Below are 7,558 nucleotides of genomic sequence, written 5' to 3' on the forward strand. Positions count from 1 at the left end.
GGGGACAAGTCTGGAACTGGGAATTTGCTGGTGTCTCTCTGTAATGTAATTCATAGGTGGGTGGCTGTCTGGCTGGCTATAGCATTTGTACAGCATAGCTGGGGGTGATTTACATACTGGAGGCTGAGTGTGAGCAGACCAGGAGTGGTTGCTCTCACAGTGAAGCAGTGTAAAAGGCACCCCAGGCTGGAGAATTGAGGGGACACAGCTGTACAACAGTCCAGATTGTGCCTTGGGTAATGTCACATAGGGATGAAAGGCACAGCACCTTGAACGAGAAGGCTCAGAGCCCCACTAACTCTATTGTGAGCTATAGATGTGCAAAGCTAGTGAATAAACTCACATCCAAATGTAGAACATAAGTGCTGTAGACTCAGAGATAATTCACAGAAAGAATCAGAGGAAATTACAGAGTTCCTGGTCCTCCACAGTTACCAAAGTGGACTAGGTTGTGTTATAGCAGGGAGCTTAATAAATACAGGAGCTTCCTGGTGAAGGAGTTCTGTAGCTGCTCAAAGCATGATTCCTTGTGTTTATGCCCTCATATGACCAAGATTTTGCCCATATGAGACATTAATGTAATACAAAACAACAACACTGAATCGTAAAGCTCAGACTAACACCAGATGCAAAGACAAGGCAGCATCACACAAACAAGCAGAAAATTAAATGCAAAGTAGAAGGCGGGGGATCAATGAATGTGCTACAAAGACTTCCTCAGCAATATGTATGACAGGAAAGCAAAACTGCAGCCAAGCAATTAATTCAAACAGAAATTATTTTGGAGAAGTTCTGTGGCCACTGACGCATTCCTCGAATACCGGACATTCTGGTACTTCTGGGAACAGCATTGGCCTACCCTTGCTGGCATGACTCTGCCTCGGTTGGGGTGACCTCACATGCATGGTGCGTGCAAGGTCATGCCGCATGGGGGATGCTATGTTGAAGAGTGCCCCACCCTGCCCCACTGGTGTGACCTCAAATGCCATGCGTACAAGGTCACACCAGCAGGAGCAGGGTGGTGTGCTCTTCAAAATGGTGTCCGCTATCTGACACTGGACAAAAACATGTCCAGTTTTATCTTAGTGTCGGACCAGGGACAACCCTTAGAAAAGCAGGATGGTCCGGCTTAAAACCAGATGAATGTCCTGCCTAGGGTATCAGGTCTGACTGGATGATCACAGTGGTCCTTTGAAATCTATAAAAGTCAAATTAATTATATGACGACATGATCATAATACCACTGAGACAATGTAAATTACAACCAGAGCACCAAGGTAACGTATCCAGCCTGAAATTTTAGGGAACATAGAGGCCACTGTTTGTAGTTAAAACAAGTGAATTCATTAACCTAGTGACTCTCAGCCTGGGACAAATGATTCATACAATAGATACATAAGCAAAACAAAACATACCCAGAGCAGACACGCATGGTGGCATCCCTGCAGCAAAGCTGCTGAAAGATTACCATCATGTTTTTGAAGGATGAGGATGTCTTCCAGGCAGGTTATACCTGGAAACAGATAAAACAATTCAGCCAGTACAGCATCTGCCTCACCCAGGACCCTTTGTCAACAGAAAAAATAATGGGAACTATAAAGTAAATTGTAAAAGAAGGCATCATTGCTAAAGTTACAGAGGCCTGGATCCACAAAGGAATGTCAGTGCCTAAGTCCCAATTTTATGCTCCACAAAACACTTACTCAGCTGCCACCTAAACCTGCGGGCGCCTTAACTCGCTTGGTAATTTAATTTCTGCTGTAAAAGTTCCCTAGAAGATTAGGTTTCTGCCTGTGGGTAGGTGCACCCCCAAGCTGACCCCTTATATGTCCCTGGACTCAGCAGGCTGGATCGAACAGCACCTCCAAGCTGTAACCCTCATATGCCCTGTGTATCACATCAGAATAGAGTATGCCTGAGCAGGCTGGATTGAGCAGCACTTTCAATCTGCCACGCTTATATGTCCCAGGTTCAGCACGCCCCTATCCCCCCTTTCACATTACAATTGTTCTGGAAGTAACCCACTCGCTGAGCAAACCCCACAGGATTTTTGGGTGTTGCAAGGATCTTTTAGCTTAGGAACCAGGAACGTTGTTGCAGAGCGAATGAGGAAACCAAAAAAACACCCATGAGTGGGAGAGAGAGAGAAGTAACCAGCTTAATCATTGTGACAGTTAGCAGCGACCCCCTAACAGCTAGTAGCCTTATAATAGCTGGCAACCATTAGGATAAATTGGACACCTCACGGACACAGTAGTCTGAACTTTTGAACTGTCTTTCCTTATCAGTCTTGAGGCAGTTGAAGCTGGTCTAAAGCTGGTTTTTGTTGAGCAGATTGCAGAAGTGCAGGGGTTGCTAACCACCAATCAAATGCTAACACAACTGAAGCCTGTGTGTGAGTGTGTATAAAAGATTCTCGGTTTTTGTGTGGAGTAGAGTTTTTTGTACCAAGGTACAGAACTCTCCTTTCTTCTGCAGAATAAAGCAACCTTTCCTTATCCCTGTCTGGCTGTCATTGGCTCTCAGCTAGGCAGACCCAACATTTTGGTAACCGTTTCTGGCACCGCAGATGGGACCCTCCTAGCTCAGACATCGAACTCCGGACAGCTGCGGTGAACTAGGAGTGGCGCCACTGGGGTGGTTAGCCCCTCTTCCTCACTTCACCGCGGCCCCTGGGGTTCGTGATCCGATAAGGTGAGCCCTAACAGGATAAGGAAACACTTCCTGGGTTCTGGTTATATTCTGGTTACCTGGTTACTGTATTTCTGTCTTATACCTTTGGGTGTTAGGTGTGTGGGCGGAACTGAGCTTCTTGTTCGTAATTCCTCAGGGTGGAAGCCATAGCGTGCGAGGAAGCCCTGAGGTCTTATTAAGATCCTTCTGTTCCATCCCCTGTAGCCGTCAGTGTGAGCAGAGATTGTTGGCTTGGATTTTTTGGATTAGACCATTATTCCCTCCTCCTTTCTGTTTAATTCTCTATTTGAGTGCCAGAAAAGGGGATGGGTTGGTCTCAGCGGAAACCCTCGAAGGATAGCCCTTTGAATTACATGTAAATAAATGGTCTTTACCTGGTGTTCAGAAAGGAATGTTAAAGAAGTGCTTATTGCAGCTTTGTACCCAGCACTCCCACCCACCTTCCCAAACACAAAAATCACGTGCTGCAGATGACTGTGGGGAGAACAGACGTTAACGACAGTGAGGAATGACGACCAGGGGGTTCTTCTGTCATCTATTCAAATGATTTTACCACTTATGTTTGTTCCTCCAAGGACCCCCAGGTCCGTCTAACTTTGGGAGGAACCATTTAATCTTGCCTTCTGGACTCTAGGGCTGCCCTCTCCACTGTTACTGTCAAGCCGAAGAAGGGAAGCCTCATGAATAAAAGTATTCCTGTAATGGGTATAGGCAGAAAGCCATTTGACTGTTCTGTGTTGCAGAAGGCGACTGTGGAAATCTCTGGTGTCTCCACCTCCCATGCCTTTTTGCTAGCTCCGGATTCCCCAGCTAACCTCTTGGGTAAAGACCAGTTGTGTAAATTGCATGCTCAAATCTTTTTTTCAGATGACAGGATCGTCCTCTGGTTACCTCAAAACCAACTTCCCCAGCTATGTGCTGTTTTGACCCAGGCTTCAGAGGACTCGATCCTGCCTGCAGACCCAATCCTACCCAAGCGACTCAGACAGGGGGTAAAAGCATCCCTATGGGGTACTTTAAAAACAGACTTGGCCACTCTCCGGATAGAACTAGTGCATATAACCTTGAAGCCAGGCATTGTAATTCCTCAAATTTGCCAGTATCCCATCCCCTAAGAAGCTCTGCTAGGCCTCCAGAACCTTATCACCACATTCCTGTGGTTGGGAGTGCTAGTTCGCACCAAGTCTCCTTTCAACACCCCCATTCTGCCAGTCAAAAAACCTGACATGAATCCAGAGGAAAAACCGGTATACTGATTTGTCCAGGACTTGCATGCAGTGAATAAAGTCGTTCAGGCTAGACACAATGTGGTACCTAATCCTCACACTATCCTGACTGCCATTCCAGCAGGTACTGCTTGCTATTCGGTAACAGACTTGTGTAATGCCTTTTTAAGTATTCCCCTAGATCAAGACAGCTGGGTATTCCCCTAGATCAAGACAGCTGGGATATCTTCGCATTTACATGGACGGATCCAGAGACCGGGAGGGCAAAACAGCTGACCTGGACTTGGCTACCACAAGGATATGTTGAATCACCAACCATTTTCTCCTCTATCCTGACATGTGATTTAGCTGATATTAAACTACCTGGTGGGTCCACTTATCTCTTGTATGTGGATGACGTCCTGGTTTGTTCTCCTGATCAGGTAACATGCAAAACAGACACTATTTACTTGCTAAATTGCTTGGTAAATAAGGAACATAAAGTGTTTTTCTAAGCTTCAGTTTGCCAAGGACCAGGTAACCTACCTCGGTCATATACTGACCCCAGGACATCAAGCTCTATTTAGTGCCCGTATCCAGTCAATCCTTAACATCCCACAGCCAAAAACTAAACGTGAAATGCAGGGATTTCTAGGCCTTGCAGGATTTTGCCGTTCTTGGATTCCAGGTTTTGAAAAAATGTCAAAGCCCCTTTATGAGCAGATAACCCATGATGCCAAGGAGCCCCTGCACTGGAATTCTGGGGCTATCAAAGCCTTTCAGGAGGTTAAAACAGCCTTGGCCTCAGCCCCAGCCCTTGGACTCCCCGATTATCGGAAGCCCTTCATTCTCTATGTGCATGAGCGACTAGGGGTGGCTTCGGGTGGCTTCAGGTGTCCTGACCCAGACTTTTCGTACAAGGAACGACCTGTGGCCTACTATTCCCAGAAATTGGATCCTGTGGCACAAGGCTTTCCTGGTTGCCTTCGGGCGGTGGTTGCTGTTGGCCTTCTGGTACCCCAAGCAGAAAAGGTTACTTTAGGCCATCCGATGGTCCTACAGACCCCACATGCGGTCCAACTACTGCTAGTCCAAAAGGGCACTCAGAATTTAACCTCTCAGAGACTAATCCATTTAAAAGTTTCTTTATTGTGCAGAACCAATTTGAAGATTGAGCAATGTCATACCTTGAACCCTGCAACCCTTTTACCTTTTCCGGACAACAATCATAAGCCTTCACATGATTGTCTTCAAGTAGTGCATTATCAGAAAAAACCTCGACCAGATCTTTCAGATGTGCCCATTCCAAATGCTGACCTGGAACTGTATACAAATGGCTTGGCATTGGTCATGGAGGGCCAACGAATATCTGGATTTGCAGTATCTACCAAGTTTGAGGTATTACAGTCTGCACCCCTGGGACCCTCCACCTCAGCCCAGGCAACAGAATTGGTAGCCCTCACCCAAGCATGTGAGCTGGCAGCAGGTCAGTCTGTAAACATCTATACTGATTCCAAATACGCTTTTGGCATTTGCCATGCCACGGGCCAACTCTGGGCAGAGCGTGATTTTATTACCTCCGGTGGCACTAAAGTAGCACATGGGCCCTTAATTCTGGAACTATTAAAGGCCATGCACCTGCCATCCGAGATTGCCATTATTCATGTTCATGCCCACCAGAAGGGAAATGATCCCACTGTCTGTGGGAACCGATTGGCTAATGCAGCATCAAAAGCGGCCTCCCTACAACCTTATATTACCAAGCAAATGGAGCTCGCACCCTCTCCCCCATCAACACCGGTCCCATTTGTCCCTGAACCATCAAAGGTTAGTCGCTGGGAGGACATAGGGGCCACTAAGACACCAAGGGGGGAGTGGCAGCTACCTGATGGGAGAAAAGCCTTGCCCCGGGCTGCTCTGTGGCCTGCCCTATTTAAGCTACACCAAGAAACACACGGTGGAGCAAAGGCCATGGCAGCTATTGTAAACAGACTTGGTATGCCCCTAGGGTATTCCAGGAAGCCAAAAAAGTCCTTTCCACCTGTGACATTTGTGCAAAATTCAATCCAAGGAGGGAACCAAAAGGCCCCCCTGGAGCAAGGTTATGGGCATATACGCCCTTCGAACGGCTCCAAATCGACTACTCAGGGATGCCCAAGTGCCAAGGCTACAAGTATCTTCTTGTAATTGTGTGCCAACTGACTGGCTGGACGAAGCATTCCCGACTAGACGAGCAACTGCCTTGGAAGTGGGGAAAACCTTATTAAACCATGTTATTCCTAGGTTTGGTCCTCTTAGGTCTATTGACTCTAATCAAGGGACTCATTTCACTGCCCAGGTTATTCAATACATTGCAAAGGCCCTAGGTATGACCTGGCTTCTACATTCTCCTTAAAGACCACCATCTTCTGAGCAAATAAAAAAAACAACCAAACTTTAAAGCTTAAGCTCTCCAAAATATGTGCACAAACTGGGTTAAAATGGCTTTAGGCTCTGCCTTTGGCCCTCTTGGCAGTTCGAACTGCCTCTAGGGGTCGGCTTGGTCTCTCACCTTTTAAACTCTTATTCGGCAGGCCATACACCGGATTTGCTGACCCAGGACCTGTAACTAATTTAGCCACTTGGGGGGATGAGGAGTTGACCAGATAAGTTGTTTCTCTCCAAAATACTCTCATGTCTCTTCACAGGTATGCAGCCCAATTTCAGTCCTTACCCGCTAATGTACCTGCTCACTGGATCCAGCTAGGGGATTGGGTCTATGTAAAAGAGTGGAAAATCGAGCCTCTCCAACCCCAGTGGGCTGGCCCTTTTCAAGTCCTTCTTACCTCCCACACTGCAATTCGAGTAAGGGAACGGGATACCACCACACCCGAATCAAGCTAGCCCCTAGGTCGAGGCCAAAAGCAAACGACATCGGACTTCAAGGGAGCACTGTCAGCTCTTCCCACCGTGACCCAGAACAGCCAGAAGCAGACGATACCTGGAAAACTGAACCTCTCGAAGGACTAAAGCTTTTGTTCCGATAAACAAAATCCTGAGACTTTGTGACTATGCGTTCTCAGATGGTGCTGCAGTGGCTATTATTTCTGAGCCTGCCCCTTGTACAAGTTAACCCGCACCCACAGGCTAAACCTCTTCAGCGACTGGCCACGTTGGGACACTTGTCTGACTGTTGGTTGTGTCATCAAACTCGTTCTGAGGAAAAAATAGGACTGTGGGCTGTACCTTTAAACCTCTCTGAAACTCTCTCCCTACAAGTGGGGCGAAAAGCTAAATGGTAGTAAAAAAAAAATACTAGTCCAATAAGTATGGAAAAACGTCTGAGGTTTGGCATCATACTTGGGAGGCCCAAGGGGTCCCCCTTTTCGATATCCTTGGGTTTAAGTATAAGTTGGCACTATGTTTTAAGGCTGTTGATGGGACCAGGAAGGAACTGGGTTACATTCCCTTAGAAACCTGCAATCAAACCCTTAAGTTTAGTGTTAAAAATGAAACCTTTTACCCCTTAAAAATTGGTGTAGACACCCAGAGACCTCCCTGCCAGTTTCAAAAGGCCTATATTGCAAAATTAACAGGCGAACGTTATCAAGGGAAGTGGTTTCCTTCATTTCTTCCCTTGGGTCCCATAAATGAGACCCATGCATATTATATGAATATCT

The sequence above is a fragment of the Gopherus evgoodei genome, chromosome 8 (genome assembly GCF_007399415.2).
Source record: "Gopherus evgoodei ecotype Sinaloan lineage chromosome 8, rGopEvg1_v1.p, whole genome shotgun sequence".
Taxonomy (NCBI): Eukaryota; Metazoa; Chordata; order Testudines; family Testudinidae; genus Gopherus; species Gopherus evgoodei.